Below are 21959 nucleotides of genomic sequence, written 5' to 3' on the forward strand. Positions count from 1 at the left end.
CAGAAGTGTGGACGGGTTATTATCAAGCTTTATCTCAGTGACCTTATGAATCAAGGACACTACTGTAGAACAAAATAGATAAATAGCTGAGCATTTCCACCATATGTGAGTCATGGTACCTGTAGCCCGCTCGCAACACCAGCATATATCAGATGTGTTAAAGAGACTCTGTCACCACATTATAAGTGCCCTATCTCCTACATTATGAGATCGGTGCTATAATGTAGATGACAGCAGTATTTTTTATTTAGAAAAACTATCTATTTTTACCACGTTTCTGTGGTACTTACAGCAGAGCAAGCGTAATCTCGCGATATCACGCTGTAAATGACAGGTTAAAGCTAAATTGCGCTTGCTCTGCTGTAAGTACCAAACAAACATTAACGAAGTGCAGCTATTGTGAATAGACATCCCATCCTGGCTGGAAGGAATGACTATTCACTGTCTAAACACTTCAGTAACGTTAATATCTCAGTATAAAACAGCACATAGTGAACAACGCAGTGTCACTATGCGCTGACTAAATGAATGGAGAGAAGTGTATGATGCTGATTGGTCAGCGTCATACACTCCTCTGTACAATGCCCACTTGGTCTAAAGTAAAAACATGCCCACTTGGGCATTAAAAAAACGAATTAGCATAAAGCTAAAATTGCTACTAACGTGGTAAAAATAGATAATTTTTCTAAATAAAAAGCACTGCTGTCACCTACATTATAGCGTCCATCTCCTTATATAGGAGATAGGGCACTTATAATGTGGTGACAGAGTCTCATTAAGATACATCATATGTAAGAAGAGCAGGAACTTTGTACCATCTGGATACAATTTTAAAGTTTGTCTCTTGAGCTTCACAAGAGACTGAAAATTTATGGCAACGAGTGAGAGATTTTGACCATTGTTCAGCAGTAAATGAGTCATTCAACTCTTTTTCCCAGCCATGTACATACGAAGGCTTTACTTGTCCTAGACCCAATTGAGCCAGAGTCACCTCCATGAATCCCCAGCCCACCTGGTCAAAGGCCTTTTCTGCAGCCAATGAAAGTAGCATACTTGGTATAGAGTGTCGTTTAGCATAATTAATAAGAGAAGGTTTTGAGTGTGTGTCGCGGCGCGGGGTGTGGACCCACTAGCGGGGTAGCAGCTGGCCAACAAGGTACAAAACAATGTCTATAGTTCTGAACGGGTACCTGAGGCAATGTAGACAGTGGCAGGAGCACGACTTGACTTTCACAGCAGGTGACGCCACGGATGCAGCGGAAAGACACGACTTGACTTTCACAGCAGGTAACGATAGCACGGGATACAGGGTACAGGCAGCAGGAACGGGTAACACTGGGAACTGGAAAACACTGGGAGACCTTTAGCAAGACAAACTAGGGTATACAGCAATGCTCAGGCAAGAAACCAGTGGGCATTGCCCCTTATTATAGTCCAGCAGCCATTTGTGCTGATAATTGATGCAAGGCAGCTGGACGCGTACTGGCCCTTTAAGGCCATGCACGCGCGGGGGCGCGCCCGCCCTGCGGGACACAGTCCGAGGACCCGGAAGAGAGTGCTGGTGTCTCCCTGGAGGGAGCGCATGCCGAGAAGAGAGACGTCCATGGCCGGGATCGTCAAGGGGTAAGTCAGAACGATGACCCCCGGCCATAGACGCCCTCTTACGCCCTCTTCTTGGGACCAGAGCGGGAAAGAAACTTTTTCACGAAGACAGGGGCATCGATGTTCTCCTCTGGCTCCCAAAACCTCTCCTCTGGACCAAATCCCCTCCAATCCACCAGTTAAAACATCCTGCCTCCTACTTTCTTGATTGAGACCCCGGTAGTCAATGCAGGGTCAAAGGGATCCATCCTTCTTTTTGACAAAAAAAAAAACGGCTCCGGCCGGGGATGAAGACTTTCGTATGAAGCCCCTCTCCTGATTCTCCTTAATGTAGGCCAACATTCATTGGATATCTGGCAAGGAGAGAGGGTATACTCTACCGCGAGGAGGGAACAAATCAGGAAACAAGTCGATAGGACAGTCGTATTCTCGACGTGGTGGCAATTTCTCGGCCTCCTTTTTGTCGAAGACATCAGCGAACTGAGAGTAACAAGGAGGCAAACCTGTCAATGACTGAGGCGAAGAAGGCTGGAAAGGATGAAAATGACAGCGGTCTAGACACTTGGGACCCCACTAAAGAACTTCTCCGGAGTTCCAATCCAGAACTGGGGCGTGAAGGCGGAGCCAAGGCAAACCCAGCAGCACGGGGTTGACGGCCTTGGGCAGAACATACAGGGAGATAAGCTCAGAATGAATAGCTCCCACTTGGAATCTCAATGGCTTGGTCACAGACAATACTGGGTCAGGCAAAGGCAGTCCATCTACCGAGGCAACAATTAACGGTCTCTCCAGCAAAACAGTGGGCAATTGAAGAAGATCCACGAGGTCTTGACAGATGAAATTGGCTGCGGAGCCAGAGTCCAGGTAGGCAGAGACTGGATGAGGTCTCTCGCCAATCACGATGGTCACAGGAATGAACAGCTTGGACAAGAATTCTCTATCAAGTGCAGTAGCGCCCAGGGTTGTCTCTCCAACCAATCCCAGGCGTTGGGATTTCTTAAGCCTCTGGGAACACAGACGCACGACATGGCCAGCAAAACTGCAGTACAGACAGAGTCCAGAGGTGCGCATGCGCTGTTTTTCTTGATCGGACAGTTTAAGCAGATCCACCTGCGACGGAACCTCGGACGCAACAGAAGAACAAGGCAAGAGGGGTTGCTGGAAGTTGGATGCCAGTATAGAAAGACGTTTTTCCTGAAGAATCTCTCAGGATCTCTCTCTGAGCCTTATGTCCACACGGGTAGCCAGTAGAATCAGATCATCCAGGGCAGCTGGGAGGTCTCGAGCAGCCAGTTCGTCTTTGATCTCAGACGATAGGCCATGCCAGAAGGATGCTACCAGGGCCTCATTGTTCCAGGACAATTCTCCTGCCAGAGTCCGGAACTGGATGGTGTATTCGCCCACGGAGACGTACTCCTGACGCAAGTTAAGGATAGCAGTGGCTGCCGACGAGACTCGTCCAGGCTCCTCAAATACGGAACGGAACAACCGCACAAACCCCTGGAAGTCTCTGGTCTCGGGACCCTGTCGTTCCCAGATTGGATTCGCCCACGCCAGGGCCCTCCTGGCGAGTAGGGATATAATAAAGGCGATCCTGGCTCCGTCCGAAGGAAACGCTCGGGCGTGCAGAGTGAAGTGGATTTGGCATTGGTTCAGGAACCCCCTGCACGAACTTGCGTCTCCATTAAACCGAGGTGGCAATGGCAGCGAGAACCAAGAGTCCGAACTGGGGCTGCCAGGAGGTGTAGAAGGAGGGTCGATCGGAGGAGCTTGACTTGGAGTGGTGACGGAAGTAACTAGCGCACCAAGATGCTGTGCCATGGAGTCTACTGCCACAATGAGTTGATCCTGTCGTGCTTGCAGATCCTGTAGGTCCGCCTGCATGGCTTGGGAGAATGACAGGCTCTTGACTTGGCCAGCGGGTCCATGGCCTGAGCATACTGTCGCGGCTCGGGGTGTGGACCCACTGGGTGGCAGCTGGCCAACAAGGTACAAAACAATGTCTATAGTTCTGAACGGGTACCTGAGGCAATGTAGACAGTGGCAGGAGCACCACTTGACTTTCACAGCATGTGACGCCTCGGATGCAGCGGGAAGACACGACTTGACTTTCACAGCAGGTAACGATAGCGCGGGATACAGGGTACAGGCAGAAGGAACGGGCAACACTGGGAACTGGAAAACACTGGGAGACCTTTAGCAAGACAAACTAGGGTATACAACAACGCTCAGGAAAGGAACCAGTGGGCAGGGCCCCTTATTATAGTCCAGCAGCCATTTGGGCTGATAAATGATGTAAGGCAGCTGGACGCATACTGGCCCTTTAAGGCCGTGCACGCGCGGGCGTGCGCGCGCCCTGCGGGACACAGTCCGAGGACCCGGAAGAGAGTGCCGGCGTCTCCCTGGAGGGAGCGCACGCCGAGAAGAGAGACGTCCATGGCCGGGATCCTCAAGGGGTAAGTCACAACGACGACCCCCGACCATAGACGTAACAGTGTGTTATCACAAGCCCCTCTGGAAGGGATGAAACTAACTTGATCCGGGTGGACTAGCGACCCGAGCAGGCCCTGCAATGTATTCACAATTAATTTTGCATATATCTTAGCATCAGTATTGACAAGAGATATGGGGCGGTAACTGGCGCACTGCTGAGGGTATTTTCCTTCTTTGGGTATAACAATAATGTGGGAAAGTAAGAAGGCTGGAGGGGTGGGGTAGCTTCAGCAACAATAGGGCTATTTCATCATCAGGGATTTATAAAAAGCTGTTTTGAATCCATCCGGACCCGGACTTTTACCCAACGGGAGGTTATTGATTAGATTAGACAATTCTTCCAATGTAAAATGTGTTTCCATTTTTGTGCGATAGCATCTGCGAGCAAACAAGGTAAGGCCGTGTCCTGAATATATTGCGCTAAAGACCGATTCTTTGTGGAGGAAGGGGGTTTACAGAGTGTGGTGGAGGAAGGTTATAAAGAGACTGGTAGTATTCTAAGAAAGCATCAGAAATTTTATCTGTCAAATTCACCACATCTCCTACTGCGTTTTTGATCGATGGAATAAATGAGGCCGCTGTTTTTTCCCACAAAGCCGACGACAGGAGTTTTCACGGTTTATTGCCCCATTCATAAAATGAGCGGAGGCGATGATGTTTTCTTATAAGTAAGTTTTGGATTGCTTGATGGGTATTTGTTTTTGGAAAGTGTCAGGACGCTGCGTTCGTTTGTGTTGGGATTCTAATGAGTGAAGGTCATAAAGTAATGAATGAAATTTAGCACCAGCTTCCTTTTTTAGTCTAGATCCATGTTTAATTAGTACACCTCTCAAGACGCATTTTATAGCTTCCCATCGTATCGGTGGGGAAGTGGTGTCTGATGAGTGATCTTGTTGGAAGTGTGATAATGCTTGTTTGAGATTGGATATGCATATTGCGTCTTGTAGGAGGGACTCATTGAGTCTCCAAATGGAAGAACGTCTAGTGTCTGGTAAAAGTTTTAAAGCACAAAAAACCGGAGCATTGTCTGACATGAAAATATTACCAATACTAGTTTTGGAGACCCGTGGCATTATTTTATGTTGGACAAATATGTAGTCAATTCTACTATAAGGGTATGTTCACACGGGCTATTTTCGGCTAAATCGGAAGCAGAACGCCTCCAAACATTTGCCCATTGATTGCAATCGGAAAAGCGGACGTTTTTCAAAACTCTATAGATTCCATAGACTCTATAGAAAACAGCTCCAAAAACGGCCGTAAAAAACGCTGTGAAAATCGAGAGTGGCTTAAAAAATGTCTGAAAATTAGGAGCTGTTTTCCCTTGAAAACAGCTCCGTATTTTCAGACATTTTTGAGTTTGCAGGTGAACATAGCCTCAATAAAAAACAGCTCCAAAAACGGCGGTGTAAAAAAACGGCCCATCGGAACAGAACGTAGTTTTTCCCATTAAAATCAATGGGCAGATATTTGGAGGCGTTCTGCTTCCAATTTTTCGGGCGTTTACGGCCCGAAAAACAGCCGAAAATAGGCCGAGTGAACATACCCTTGGAGTCATGTACATATGAGTAGAAGGTGAAGTCTTTATCATTGGGGGGGGGGGGGCGGGTTAAAAGGCTTTACAGAATCTATTGAGGAAGGATTAATAGGGAGATTAAAGTCCCCACAATGTACAAGTTCAACTTGTGTGAAGGAGAACAATTCATCGAGGACTCTAACTGGGAAGGCAATTTGGTTTACATTTGGGGCTTATATATTTGCTATTGTGTAAGTGTGTAGACCTATGTGTATTACCTATGTGGGGTACGTGAAAGACACTGCTAAAGTACAGGTACATATGATGAGAAGGACTGGGTCCTAATGAAAATATCAATATGATTTTTTTTTAATGGGGTACAAAAGATAAAGTAAGCATGAGGAAGAAGTAAGACTAAGATATAGTGATCTATATATATGCAAGTATAATCAACAAAAGGTCCATATTCACCCAATTCTCTCGGACCAAGAGAAACTGTAAACAATATCAACAATGGGATCTTTCTACAGGAGTGCGTTGTCTACCTCATTGACATTGCGGTCTTGGAAACAGTAGACGTGTGTTATGATCAGTGTTCCAAGATGAGGTTGGGTTAAATAAACCCATCGGATCCTTCAAAAATGATTCCCAACCTGGAAGGGTCATCTCTGGAATCCAGCTGTTGTAAGAAGGAGAGGAGATCTTCCGGGGAGGACAGGACCACCGATTTATTTCCCTTTCTTACATGGAGAGCGAATGGGAAGCCCCATCTACATAATACGCTAAGATTTTGAAGAATAGATGTAGCGTCCATGGCGGCAGGCTGTCGGGTTTTCTCACCACCCGACGCCCGCGGCCATGGATCAGTGAGCGCTGGCTCGCATCTACTTCCTAGGAGACGCCATCGCTCACTTCCGCTCCGGTCTGCTGTGTCACGCAGGGTGCGCGCACACTCTCGTGCCCGGTCTTAAAGGGCCAGCGCACGCACATGTAAACAATCATCATCAACTCACATGATTTCCTGGACACGTCCAGTGTTATCCACCACATCTGGCGCAACATGCTGCACCTGCTGTCATCTGCCACGTCCAGTGTGATCCGCCACATCTGGCGGAACGTGCTGCACCTGCTGTAATCTGCCACGTCTGGCGTAACCTGCTGCACCCACCTCCATCAGTGCCAAAGCCTCGGTCACTGTCTGGACTATTCAGGTACCCTTGTGCGGGACTTTGTATTGCTGGGGAGCTCTCTGGTTTGGCCAGCTGCCTCCCTGCTAAGGCAGTGAGGCCTAGTGGGTCCACATACCCACAGACCGTGACAATAGATAGGATAGGTTTTGGAGCCGCCCTTTGTTGAAGGGTACGTCTTGACAAATCAGGAAACAATGTTAGTTTGGAACCATCAAAGTTTATGGTTTGGAGAGATCTGGCACTTTGCATTATTTCTTCCTTGGTAGCAAAGAAATGTATCAGACAAAACACATCTATTGGCTTAGTTGGATCCACGTAGCGCTCGATGTGCTCTATCTATCTCAATATGAGAGCCTACTGGTCTCTCCGGAAGGGAATTGAATACGCCTTTGAGAGTAGGAAGAAGATCAGGAGTGCGCATTGCTTCCGGAAGTCCTCTAATCCTTATGTTCTTCCTTCTATTTCTATTTTTCTGGTCATCATTTTGAGACCTAAGAAGACGTTGTTGATTCGTATGAACTATAGCCGTGTGCTTTAACTCTTGAACAGAAGTCGTAATCGAAGACTTGAAAGCTTCCAAGTCTTCAACTCTATCACTGAGGTTATTGATGTCTGTTTTCACTTGTTTAAGTCACGTCTCCAGGCTTTTTTTAGATCAACAGCCATTCTGTCCATATCATTTTTAGTCGGTAGTTAGGCTAGCAGGGCTTATAATTCTGGATGACATTTTAGAGTAATGGCCGCTTCCTCAGGTGGGGGTAGGTCAGGAGAAAAGCAATTTCTAGAGTGGAACCTCTCAGGTCGGTCCGATTTGCCAGGTTTACCCCTACGTATGGTCGGGGTATTTTATCCTCACACGAGGAAAAATCCGGCACTTAAGGCCCTAGTTTTCGATCCTACAGGGGGAGACTGTAAGAGGGATTTTTTCATAGGTGGACTAAGTTCACCATCCGAATCCCTGTAAAATGATGAAGTAGCAGATCGTAATATAAGTATCCCGGTACCATGCCTTTCACAGTGTGGAGACCCAGGACTAGGTCTAGAGGAGGCAATAACTCAGCGTGGAAAGTAATCCTCTCCAATCGCCATGTTCACTTCACTCTGTGTATGCGCAGTCTGCCATGCAGACCCCATCAAAACTCGGTTAAGAGATGTTGGATCTCTCTGTGTGTGCAGCAGGACAAGGGATATATTAGCAGAAAGTATTCTCTTACCATGAGTCGGAGTGAGGTAAGTCCCCGAGGTCTGGGTGATCGAGCTGCAGAGAGGATGCCGCTTGTTCAGGAGGAAGAGTAGATGCCGCCGGAAGTGACGAGTCCACACCTGATTCACTGTCCGTCGATTGTGGCGCCTCTTGTATCAGCTAAAAAAAGTTCTTAATAGGCACGTCCAAAGCTATAGTTGTTTGGAATCCTTTCAGGGATCCTCTGGTCTTAGTTTTCCCCATAATCAAGGAAGATGTATCCCATTTTGTACGGACCCAGTCTGGAGCTGTCTTTAAGTGTGTCTGCCCGCCAGTTCGTCAAGCCATGCCCCGACTTTGTAATTTTTTAAAGCATTCTTACTTGTCAGCATTTTTCCACAACTGCCTGACTTTTGAACAGTATTGCATGTATGTATGTATGTATGTATATATGCATATATGTGTGTATATATATACATATATATATATACACCAGTAGAAAAAACGGCAGCACTCTAATTCAGTATATAGGTTCCAGTAATGAAGGGTGCCAGCTGATAGTCCCGATCCAAAGACCATACGTATATCCAAAAAGAAAATTCAGCAGCACTCCAATGTTCAAGGTGAAAAAAAGGTGAAGTTTATTGAGCCAACATGGCAATGCAACGTTTCCGTCCCACCTTGGTACCTTTCTCAAGCATGTATATGTGTGTGTGTGTGTGTATATATATATATATATATATATATATATATATATATATATATATGTATATGTATATATATATATATATATATATATATATATATATATATATACTGTAAAGGATCTGCCAGGCACAGCTTCTGTGTCAACGCCCATAGGTAATCAGTCTGCACCTGCTTCTATGTCTGTGAGATTGACTCCATCTTCCACCACTCAGGATGGCAGGCTGTCTATTTATACCTGCCTTTCCTGTTCCTCCTTGCTTGTGATTCTTCTCTGTTGGTTTCCTGGCCCTGCTGCAGCTTCTAGAACTACTTATCCTCTGCTTGTGATTGACCTTGGCTTTTCTGACCACTCTTCTGCTCTGCGTATTTGTACCTCGCTCATCTCCTAGTTTGACTTGGCTCGTTCACCTCGCTTGTTGCTCACGGTTTTCCGTGGGCAACTTCCCCATTTCCCTTGCTTCTTTGTACCCTTGTCTGTTTGTCTGTCGTGCACCTATTGAGTGTAGGGACTGTCGCCCAGTTGTACCCCGTCGCCTAGGGCGGGTCGTTGCAAGTAGGCAGGAACTGAGTGGCGGGTAGATTAGGGCTCACTTGTCTGTTTCCCTATCCCCATCATTACATATATCTGCACAGTCAGGCCTCGGGACAGGAGTGTGGATCTAGATTTGGCTAGTTTAAGGAATTTTGCAATTTTAACCTTAAAACGTCCCTCACAGGGGTATGAACTTTGTTTTGAAAATCCCCATATTATGTCCTCGCAGTAATCTCCAATTGCAACCACTAATGGCTTGCAGATGGTATTTTTGGAGCGAGGTACCACAATAATTAAACAGAAGCATAGTCATACAAATCTGAGGTCAGGGCAACTTTAGGTTAACTATTAACCTGATAAACAGTCCTGTCACGTCCTGAAACGCGTAGTCTTGCAATAAACATTTATAAAAGAAAAAAGACATGCTTGAATCAATTACCTGCCGAGCGCCGTGTCCCGAACGCTGCACAATTTTTTCTGCCTTCTCCTAAATTACTCATTTTCCCTGGGAATAAAGAGTTCTATCCACCTGAGGGACAGCAGCAGATGGCAGCCGGCATCCGGAAAAATCCTTTAAATTTACATAAACATAGCCTAAACTCACACAACTCCACTAGGTGAGTCAAAACAAACATATGATTTATTATGACTACGTTTCTAAAACAATATCACCTTAGAGGAGCGCCGCTTCCTATTCTTCCATCTTTTCTTCCCTTCTACAGGTCAGGGCAGGCAGTGATCCTAAAACACTGTCAGGAAAAAGTCAGGGTCAAATTCCAAATATCAAACAATTATCACCTTCACAAATGGACAAGTTCCAAAGAAGCTTGGTGCTCAGGTAAGTTATGCCTTGTTTCAAACCTCCTCTGGCATTAACATCTGGAACAAAAACTGTGCCCTGAGAGCTTCATGGTATGGGTTTCCATGAACGAGCAGCTGCATGCAGGCCTTACATCACCAAGCACAATGTCAAGCGCTGGATAGAGTGGAGTAAAGCACACCAACACTGGACTCCAGAGCAGTGGAAACGTGTTCTATGGAGTGACAAATCACCCTTCTATATTTGTCAGTCTGATGGATGAGTCTGGGTTTGGTGAATGCCAGGAGAATGTTACCTGACTGGCTACATTGTGCCAACTGTAATGTTTGGTGGAGGAGGAATAATGCTGTGGGGTTGTTTATCATGGGTTTACTTAGGTCCATTAGTTCCAGTGAAGGGAAATCTTAATGCTTCAGCATACCAAGACATTTTGGAAAATTGTATGCTCCTAACTTTGTGGAAACAGTTTGGGGAAGACCCTTTTCTGTTCCTGCATAACTGTGCCTCAGTGCACAAAGCAATGTCCAAAAATACATAGTTGTGTGTGTTTGGTGCGGATGAACTTGACTGGCCCGCACTGAACCCTGACCTCAACCCCATTGAACACCTTAAGGATCAACTAGAACGGAGATTGCAAGCCAGGCCCTCTAGTCCAACATCAGTGTCTGACCTCACAAATGCTCTTCTTAATGAATTGGAAAAAATTTCCACAGAAACACTCCAAAATCTTGTAGAAAGCCTTCCCAGAAGAGTGTAACCTTTTTTTTTAGATGCAAAGGGGAGACCAGCTCCATATTAATGCCTATGGATTTGGAATGAGATGTCATAAAAGCTCCTGTAGGTGTAATGTGTGCAGGTGTCCAAGTACTTTATAGTCCATAAAGTGTATAATTCTCCATTGCATCAACTGCTTTTATTGCATTTATTTTATAGTATACAGATCTTTTGTTGTTTTTATTTTTGGAAACCATGTCATGATCATAATGAGATTAAAATAACCTCTTTATGGCTTCTGTTTTACTAGATACTTTTTGACACATTGATATTTTAACTTTGGGCAAACTATTATAGATTTTATAGGATTGTGCATTTCTTTCACCTCTTGACAAAGCAATGATATAATACTTGCATGAGGCTGTTTTCCCAAGTCATTTATATAAACGTATGACTACTGGATATAAACAAATTGATTGCATTTTGGAGAACTTTATCAAATGATGTTATAGCAAGGACTTGAAACTTATCTAAGGATATCTGTGTTGTACAGGTACTTAGAAACAGTTGGCCTTGATTCTTTCAGGTATGTTGATATCCGGAGCTTTAAGGTCAAATTCAGATGTAGCGGATTTGCTGCAGATTTTCAGTCTGGATCCTGCACCACAAATCTGCACCAAAGCCCATCCATAAAACAATACATGTGGATGGGGTTTTTAAAAATATTTAAATAACTGGAAATTAAAGACCTCCTGCCATACAAATTTTTCTATGTCTTTGGACCAATCATTACAGAATCATGTGATAAATACATTCTACTCTATGTGACTGTGAATTTCTTCAAGCAAAACACACTGCATCTGTCCTCAATTTTCTCTTTGTATCTTAACAAAATGGCTACTCGTGAATATTTATTAGGTCTTCCGCCCTTACCCAACCCTTTAGAAAACATACTACACTGAATCTCATTGGTCAGATACTTCACTGCAGTTCCAAGCTTTAGACTCATTCAGGCACAAGCCGAACTACTTTGCTCATTCAAGTCTAAGAGAAAGATACTGAAAGTGGCACAAACAGATACTAAAAAAGTAAAATATATAATTTAAGTGACTGTCCAAATGGGAATACATCATAAATGAATACTGATTAATTTAGCCCCACAATTGGTGACAGATACACTTTAATGGATCGATTCTAGTTAACATAGACATACAGTATTATCAGTTGTACAGGGTGGGCCATTTATATGGATACACCTAAATAAAATGGGAATGGTTGGTGATATTAACTTCCTGTTTGTGGCACATTAGTATATGGGAGGGGGGAAACTTTTCAAGCTGGGTGTTGACCATGGCGGCCATTTTGAAGTCGGCCATTTTGTATCCAACTTTAGTTTTTTCAATGGGAAGAGGGTCATGTGACACATCAAACTTATCGAGAATTTCACAAGAAAAACAATGGTGTGCTTGGTTTTAACGTTACTTTATTCTTTCATGAGTTATTTACACGTTTCTGACCACTTATAAAATGTGCTCAAAGTGCTGCCCATTGTGTTGGATTGTCAATCCAACCCTCTTCTCCCACTCTTTTTTTTTTTTTTTAAACTTTTTTATTGAGTTTTACATATATCTTTAACATACATATAATATTATAGCAGAAATGGACAATACATCGCATTATTCATACCCTGAAACTGGTACAGCTATGGTACATATTCTTTCTTCCGCTGGTAAGTTCAAACTTTTCTAATTTATAGAGCTATTGCAGCTTTGGCCACAGATTACACATAAAAAACCAAAAACATTTAACACGGTAACTATGGTAGCCTGACCAATAATTCCTCATTTGTCTCTTCTCTTGTTTCCATTTATGTCTTGCTTTCAATGTGTTCCTATCTGACTGTTTGATTCTGCTGTTTTTAGCCTCCCTAATGTCCCTTTAATATCTTCGATGAGATACCATTTAGTTTGTCTAAAACCTTCCATCGTTTTTGCTATATCGGATTCTGTCATTTGTTCTAAAAATGGCTTCCATTTTCTAAAAAATTTCACCGTCCCCCGTTCTTTGTGCCTCAGTGCCTCCATTCTGTCCGAATGTAAATATCTATGTAGTTGCTGGACTAATTGTTCCATCTTTGGGGTGCTAGTTTCCAACCAATTTTTCAGGATGCACCTCTTGGCTATAAGTATTATTATGTGTGCTAACGGTGGTATGCGTTGCAATATTCCCTCTTCTGCAGTGTCCAATAACGCTATTGAATGAAATAATAACAGCGTCGGGCTCAATGGAATAGTTTTACCCCATAGCTTCTTGATGTATGCCAATACTTCCGTCCAATATCCCTGAGTAGCCGAACACAACCAGATACCATGATATAAGTCTGTGTGTGGTTGAGCACACTTTGGGCAGGAATGTATCCTATTTGGATTTCCAGCTGTGTGCGGTATATTAAAAGCATAAATGGCTGCATGCATCAGTCTAAATTGTATCTCCCTCCACACTTCATTAATCACATGTTTTCTCACTGTTTGCCATCCCTCCAGTAATTGTTCATTTATATCTGGGGTTTTGAAAATACGTCTCCAATATGGGAATTGATTTTTATTTTCTAGTCGTACATAAATACCTTTCATTGCCCGATATAATTCCGATAGGGACTTCCTATGGGAATCTTCTCCCACTAGTGTATCAAAGGGGTTATCTATTATTTCTTTTTCTAAATTCCCCACCAACTTCGTACAAAAAGCTCTAATTTGCATATATTGCAGAAAATGAGTTTGCTGAATTCCATATTCACTCCCCAGTTCTGTTAGTGTCTTTAACCTTGGTTCCGTCCCATGCAATACATGTTCTACTGTGTCTATCCCTTTGTTTTTCCATGCCTTAAATAGACTGCTAGACTGCCCCGCCGGAAACCGGGCATCATTCCAAAGGGGCAAATACTTAGATAATTGGAAGGAAAGGCCCTGTTTTTTCCTCACTTCCTTCCAACACATTATCGTGTCACGTAATATGACTGAGGACTTGACCTTTTGAGGTAGGTGCCCTAGCTTAGTGTGTAACAAAGCCCGGAGATCATATTCTCCCGCCAGAGCCGACTCCAAGTCTCTATTCGAATAGTGGCTAGTTTTATGTATCCAGTCCAGGACATGGCAGAAAAGGCTAGCTATGTTATAACCTCTCAAGTGTGGTATGTTCACCCCCCCTTGCCAATGATATCCCTGTAATTTTAGCAATGACACTCTAGGGCGCTTATTCATCCATATGAATTTCGTTATAGCCGAATTGAAGGCATTTACATCTTTATGTTTTAGCAACAACGGCAGTGTTTGCAGTGGATATAGTAATCTCGCAAAGGAAATCATTTTGACCAAATGGCATCTCCCAAACATGGACAATGGTAAAGCCATCCATCTTTGTAATTCTACTTTTATTTTGCTGAAAATGGGTTCGTAATTCAGTTGGTATAGCGTTCCTGTGCTCCGCCCTATATGTATTCCCAGATATTTTATTCGTGTTTTTGCTATTTTAATTCCCAGTCTCTGAAGGTTCTCGTCTGCTGTGTGATTATGATGCGTTAAACCTAAAAGTTCACACTTGCTTGTGTTAATTTTCAGTCCCGCCTGTTTTCCATATTCCTGAATCACTTCAAATACTCTAGGCAAGTGTCTGGACGGATGGGAAAGAAACAACAGAATGTCATCTGCAAAAACCGCTGTTTTAACTTCCATTTCGCCTACCTGGATCCCTGAGTATATCTGCCCTCGCTCCAGGACCCGTATCAAAGGCTCCAAAGCAAGGTCAAATAAAAGTGGTGACAAGGGACACCCCTGTCGTGTGCCCTTTGACAACTTAAACATTTTTGATCTAATGCCCGGAGTGCAAACTGCTGCTGTTGGATTATTGTATAGCGTTTTCAAATATACTCTGAATGCTCCTTGTATATTGAATTTATCCATGACCATATCTAACCACCTCCACTCAACATTGTCAAATGCTTTTTCAGCATCCAGTAACACAATCGCTGCCTGGTTGTGTGACTTTACCTCGGCCCTTATCCCGTCCATGACTCCCAATACCTTTCTTATGTTTGTCACTGCCGACCTACCTTTTATAAATCCCACTTGTGAAGGACCCACCAATAATGGCATTATCTGAGCCAGTCTGGTCGCCATGATTTTCGAGATTAGCTTAAGATCCTGGTTAATTAAAGATATTGGTCTATAGGAGCCCGGCAGTAGCAAATCTTTTCCCTCTTTGAGCAACACTTTTATATACGCCATGTTTGCTGCTATAGGAATGCTTTCTCCCATTAACAATGAATTGAAGTATGTTAGTAACGGCGGGGTGATTTGGTCTTGTAATATTTTGTAGAATTCCGCCGGGTAACCATCAGGTCCCGGCGCCTTTCCATTTGCCAATGTCTTAATCGTCTGCTGTAGTTCTTCCTGTGTGATAGGTGCATTCAATTCCCCTAATTGTTCCTGGGTGAGTGTGGGCATGGGGAGATTAGCCAAAAACTGGCTACCTTGTAAATCCCCAGGTCCCGCTGTGGAAGTATATAGCTGCTGGTAGAATTCCTCTAGTACAGCATTTATTTTCTTAGGGTCTGAATGAATTTGGCCTTCCTTATCCTTCATTTTAGTGATGTGCGTCTGCGGTCGGAACCCTCTAGATAACCCTGCTAGCATCTTTCCAGCTTTGTTACCAAACCTAAAAAGCTTGGCTTCATAGAGTGATCTCCCGAACCTTTCTTTGTTTTCCAACCATGTCTCAAAATGTCTTCTGGCCTCTATCCATTTTAGCTTTTTTCCTGTTATAGGGTCAGCCAGAAAGGCAGAGTATGCAGCTCTAAGCTCATCACTGCATTCTCTAAATTTCTGCTGTGCTTGTTTTTTCCTAAACGCTGCATACGATATGAGCCTCCCTCTTAATACCGCTTTCGCTGTTTCCCAATAAAGTGCCTGGTCAGTGACATGTTCTGCATTATCTATCGAATATTCCATCCACCATCCTTTTAACTTCTGTTGGAAATCTTCCTCCTCCGCCAGATGAGTTGGGAATCTCCACTGCGTGAAATCCCCCCTGGGGTGTTTATCTATCAGTACCAGTCTCACTGGCGCGTGGTCCGATATGATCATGTCAGTGATGTCTATTTCATCCAAGTACTGTAATAGTTGTTGACTCAGATATATGTAATCTATCCTAGACCAGGATTTATGGTATGGTGAGTAATAAGTGTATTCCCTATCATCTGGATGACTATATCTCCACCCATCCGTTACTTGTGTAATTTGCGCAAATTTCGCTAAAATACCATCTGTGCCTAATGCCGATGTCTGAATACTTCTCTTCCTATCTTCAGCCACACATTGCACTGAGTTGAAGTCCCCTCCCACTAACTTCATTGCACACGTGTCCGCTAGTAATGTCGTCTGCAGGGTCTGGAAATAGGTGCGGTTATTTGTGTTAGGTGCATATATATTATAGACACTGATCTCTCCCAATTGCGTGTCTAATAATAATCTCATCATGCGTCCCTCCGAATCTACCTCCTGTGAGCACATCGTTGCAGCAAGATTTTTATTTATTAAAATCAGGACCCCGTTTTGGTTATTTTTATCGCCGGAGAGCCGTATACCTGTCCCACCCAAAATTTTCGCATCCTGAAGAAATCTTTTTCTTCCAGGTGCGTTTCCTGGAGTAAGGCCAAATCTACCTTCATTTTACCAAGATGCCTCAGAACCATTGACCTTTTGTGTGGGGACAAGAGCCCCTTAACGTTCCATGTTACTACTTTCATATAGGATTCTTATGATATGTGCCTGTGTTAACATTTGATGTATCCTCATCCCCTAGGAGGAACCACTTCACAATATTCCCTTCAATATGGCTACCATTCCACCTATAACTCCCATTACAAACCAACAATTTAACTTTTTTTGTTGTCTTCTGACAACCTCCCTTCCCCCTGCTTTTATTCCTTTTGACTTCACTTTTTTCTGCCATGTGTTCTTCTTTCACCTACTCTTAAATCTGTCCTGAGCAGCTTAACTTTCTTTATCACATACTAGATTAACATTTGTAACATAACATATTTCCCGGGTTCACAGATATATATCTATCCATCCCACTTTGTCATCCTTTTTTTGCCACTTCCCACCTTTAATTATCCCAGAGAGAGTTCCCGCCAACAAAATATATCTGGAGCTAAACATCTGTATTACTCACTACTCCCATAAATCGGACAGTCCACCATTCTCTGGCTATGTGCCCAGGTTATCAATGCCTCGGCGTCTGCGTCAGCCTTTTTTCTTTTTGCGGTTGTCCTTTCTGGTGCGACGTCTCTTGTTGCGTTCCACTTCTTGTGGGGTTGTTTTCTGCCGCGGTAGATCCCGGACCTTTGAGTATGTCCTTGTATACTGCTTCCGCTTCCCGATGGTCCGTGTAAACTTGCAATGTGCCACTTGGCGTTGTTACTTTTAAAATCGCCGGGTACTGAAGCTGAAACTTCATGCCTCGATGATGAAATGCTGTGCAGATTTTGCTAAACAATTTTCTTTTCTTCGAAACTTCCGCTGAGTAGTCTCCAAATAACAGAACTGTGACCCCATTTAATTTTACCGGCCCTCTTCTGGTCTTGTACTGACGTAACAGCGCTTCCTTGTCAGAGTAATCCAAGTAGCGAACTATGACTTGTCTTGCCCTCTGTATCTGGCCTTGTGTCTGTGCCTGCTTTTGTCTGTCTGGGCCCACCCTGTGCGCTCTTTCCACCTTGCACGGACCATCCATGTTCAGCATCTTCGGGAGGTCATATTCACAGATGTTTTTTAAATGCGTTGCCGGCACTGTTTCTGGTATTCCCACCACCCGGACGTTATTTCGCCTTGATCTGTTCTCCAGATCATCTATTTTGGCCAGCATTTTTTCCTTCTCTGCTACCAGCTCCTGCAGTGTGCCATGAGTCTCTGCTGCCTCATCTTCCAGCATCGAGATTCGCTGTTCCACCTCATCTAGTCGTGTACCATGTTGCACAAGGTCCGCCTGTATCTCCTTCAGAGAGGCTGATATAGTACTGGCTAGGGTGTCCTGTATATCAGGCGTAATGCGTTTAGCCACTTCCATGGCCAGTCTTTTGTAATCAATCTTCATCGAGGTCGAGGGCTCCCCTCCCCCTTCCCCCTCCGACATTTCATCCTCTTGTTCTGACGACGGGTGACTCACCGTCTGTTTATCTTTTCTGGTGACCGGTGGCATCGCTATAAGTGCTTCACAATAAATGTTTCTGTGTCAGATTCTGCTTTTATTCCGGGTATATCAGTGTGTTTTTTGTCGTCTTATCTGTGCGCTAGTAACTCCTTCCGCCCAAACCTGCAAGATGGCGTGGCCTCTCTCCTCTGTGCTGCTTCGGCAATTTTGGCGCCAAATCGCGTACTTCTTGGTGTTCGCTGCACCCCGTGCCGTGTCCCTCTGCCTTCCGTGCCCCTCCTCCACCTCTCCTCAGTCAGCACTGCTCGGTGTATGAGTTTTTCCTTTTTTGTTTTTGCTCTTTTAATGGCGTCTATGCCGTCTCACACCTAAGGTACCTTGAGGGTTGCTATGGCCGCCGCGCTGATGTCGGGACTCTTCCTCTACACTCCACGCAGTCTGCCGGTGAGATGTGTGCCCTTCCCCGGTCAATTCCGTAAGTTTGCTGGCTATGTCAGTCGATTTGGGTGTTGTAGGGCTGGAGAGCTCCTTTTCACTCTCCTCGCATGGCAGCGCCGGAACCGGAAGTCTTCTCCCACTCTTCACACACTGATAGCAACACCGCAGAAATATAAATGGCCCACCCTGTATAAATGTGTTCACCCTTAACTTTCCGCAAATTTCAATAAGGACTCCAATTTCACAAAATTCAAAATCAATACGTTATTGTGACATGCTAGCAAAACCCTCAAAAGGCTTTAATTCCCATCACAACCACTGGTGGCCATCAAAGAATTGCAAAATCACAGTTTTTTCTAAAGCTGGTAATCTTGCGCCACTCATCTCAGGATATGTGAAGCCAAGAGGAAAAGTAGAGAAGGACACATCCGCACATTTCCAAATAAATGCAGTAGTTTGACATTTTCTAAAAATGTTTATAGGATTTTTACTTAACTTTTGGATATAACAAAATAATAATAACAACAATAATTGAAGGAATTTACTATGCTACTAAATTTATCATATTCAAACACTGACACTGAAAGATCTTCCAGCACTATGACTGGTAGAAACATTAACCACTTGTCTACCACTGACTATATACGTCGCAGCGGTGGGCAGTTAATTCTGTGCCGCCGTGTGCTGCTGCAGACCATTGTGACTGCGCTGTTACTTTACAGCAGCAGTCACAGGGAAGACCCTTGAGAACTGCTACTCTGTTAACCCCCTATAGCCAATAGCGGCCACGGCATTTAGGTGGTTAGACAGAGGGAGGGGGCTCCCTGTGTTACCCCATTGGCACCCGACGATGTGATGGTGGGGTGTCAATGGAATGGAATGGTACTTAGGGACTTAACAAAGGTTCCCCAAAAAGGGCCTGCCAAAGATAAATGCCCAAAGGCATAACCTGATAGATGTCCTGTCAGTTTATCACTGACAGGCAATAAAGCTTTGTGAAAGCCTCCTTATAATGAGCGTATTTTGCATCCGTATTCTATCCATATTTTCTTTCATAATACAAAGCTAATATTCATTTAAGGGGGGATTCACACGAGCGTGATTTGGCAGCGTGTAGGCCGCGTGGTTTTCGCACGGCACGCAATGCCCTATAGAAGTCTATGGGGCAGTACACACAGTCCGTGTATTTTGCGCAGCGTTTGTTCGCTGCGCAAAATACGCGACAGGTTCAATAACTCTGCGTATTTCACGCATCACGCACCCATTGAAGTCAATGGGTGCGTGAAAACCAGGCAGGTCGCACGGAAGCACTTCCGTGCGAACAGACTGAAACAGCGCACGAGCTGTCAAAAGGATGAATGGAAACAGAAAAGCACCACATGCTTTTCTGTTTCCAAGCATCCAAACGGAGTGTCTTTGCGAGGAGCGAACCCCGACAACCGAAGCTAACTTCACCGGGTTCGGCCAAACTCGTTTTGGCCGAACGCGGCAAAAAAATTTCCGGTCCGCGACGTCGGGAGACATTCACTGTGCATGGTGCTGAAAGAGTTAAACTGTTTCAGCACCATGGACAGTGACTTGCAATCCCAAAATACATGAACCTGTAAAAAAAAACGAAGTTCTAACTTACCGATTACTCCTGTCTTCTTCCTGCAGTCCGACCTCCCGGGATGACACTTCAGTTCAAGTGACAGCTCCAGCCAATCACAGGCCAAGCACAGGCTGCAGCCAATCACAGGCTGCAGCGGTCACTTGGACTGCCGCGTCATCCAGGGAGGTGGGGCCCGATGTCAAGAGAGGCGCGTCACCAAGGACGCGTCACCAAGGCAACGGCCGGGAAGTTCTCGGTAAGTAGGAACTTTATCTTTTTTTTTACAGGTTTTTCGCTGTTGTGTTCGGCAGTCACTGTCGAGGGTGCTGAAAGATTTAGCTCTTTCAGCACCTTGGACAGTGACGGGCGTCGACAAGCCTCATCTCTATGATGCCGGCTGCGCGAAAATCACGCAGCCGCGCATCAGACACGCATGACACACGGAGCTGTCAAATGTTTTTTGCGCTCGCAAAACGCCGCGTTGTTTGCGCGCGCAAAGACGCAACGTTCGTGTGAATCTGCCCTAATACTGATGCCATAATTATGAGATACCGCTGACATACTGATACAATATAATCCATCCGTATTATGAATCCATATTACAGACCTTTACAAATACGCCCGCCTGAAAGAGGCCTTAGGCCATTTTCACACTACAGTATTTTGGTCAGTATTTTTAAACAGTATTTTCAAGCAAAAACTAGAAGTGAATCCAAATATGGAACATGTGCAAATCTTCCTTAAGAGTTTTTCGCTGTTCATGCTCCACTCCTGGTTTTGGCTTACAAATACCAATCCCAAAAACAGCCGTGTGAAGGAGGCCTTAAACTGTAGGGATAGTTTGTGAAAAAGGAAAGGGGCAGTATTATATTATTTCATCAATCCAAAGAAGAGCGTAAAAGAAAAAGCGCGAACTCACCATCCTGCGTAAAAGTCCTTTTTATTTCTGCTCCCGGTGATCGGACCAGAGAAAATGTTGTTACACGAAACAGGCTGTTGCCCGCTAGGATCATCCTCCCTCACCCCTTGTCTATAGACATTTTATGAGCAGAAATAAAAAGGACTTTTGCGCAGGATGGGGAGTTGACACCTTTTCTTTTACGCTCTTCTTTGGATTGCTGGATAGCTAGATACTTACCCTTCAGCTAAGCACCCCCGTGACCTGTTATATAAACATCCCCCCGAAGACATACCCGCTTCTAGGATAAAGCGAGGAGAGAGAGAGAGAGGTTGGGCTGGAGGCACAGCTGTACAGGGGGAGCAGCCAAACTGTTGTTCTATGTTATCAGCCAATCTTTCAAGAACATACTACCCTATGAAGCGCTTAGTTTCCATTTTTTCTTTTAGATATTATGTACAAGTGAATGGCAGGCACTGAAGAGCAGTATTAAATTAAATGTAAAAATATTGCACAACAAAAAAAAACAACCTATGAAGTGCGATTTTACCATCAACAAAATTACGTTTGGCCATTGTTCAACGCATCAAATTATGCCTTCAGTGGCACATCTCATTGCCTTTTATGTAGGCCTAGACAGCTGTTGAAGACTGGGAAAATAACAAATTTGAACAGATTTAGAAATACAGGGCTTGCTATATGTGTGTACAGTTGTCAATTATTTTCAAAGTCTTTAATACAAGATTCAATTCTACAATAAAGCATTGAAAAACCAATTATTTTCTGTGTGACAAATACTTCAGTAAAAAGATATATACAGAATGCATCAAATACAAAGTAATGAAAACTTCTTTCTGTATTAATGAAAGACAGACCATAGCTGCTATGAAGTCTGTTTTGGAAAAGATCACATCATTGCATAAGAATGTAAGACTTTTCCCATTTCTTTCTTGATAATAAAAAGTCCTCATCTAGTTAAATATTTTGTATTACTTTATATAGTGGTTAATATACGGTTAGAACATTTTATCTTATGTTAACATACAAGTCAGCTCTGTATGAAAT

The sequence above is a fragment of the Rhinoderma darwinii genome, chromosome 5 (assembly GCF_050947455.1).
Source record: "Rhinoderma darwinii isolate aRhiDar2 chromosome 5, aRhiDar2.hap1, whole genome shotgun sequence".
NCBI lineage: Eukaryota > Metazoa > Chordata > Amphibia > Anura > Rhinodermatidae > Rhinoderma > Rhinoderma darwinii.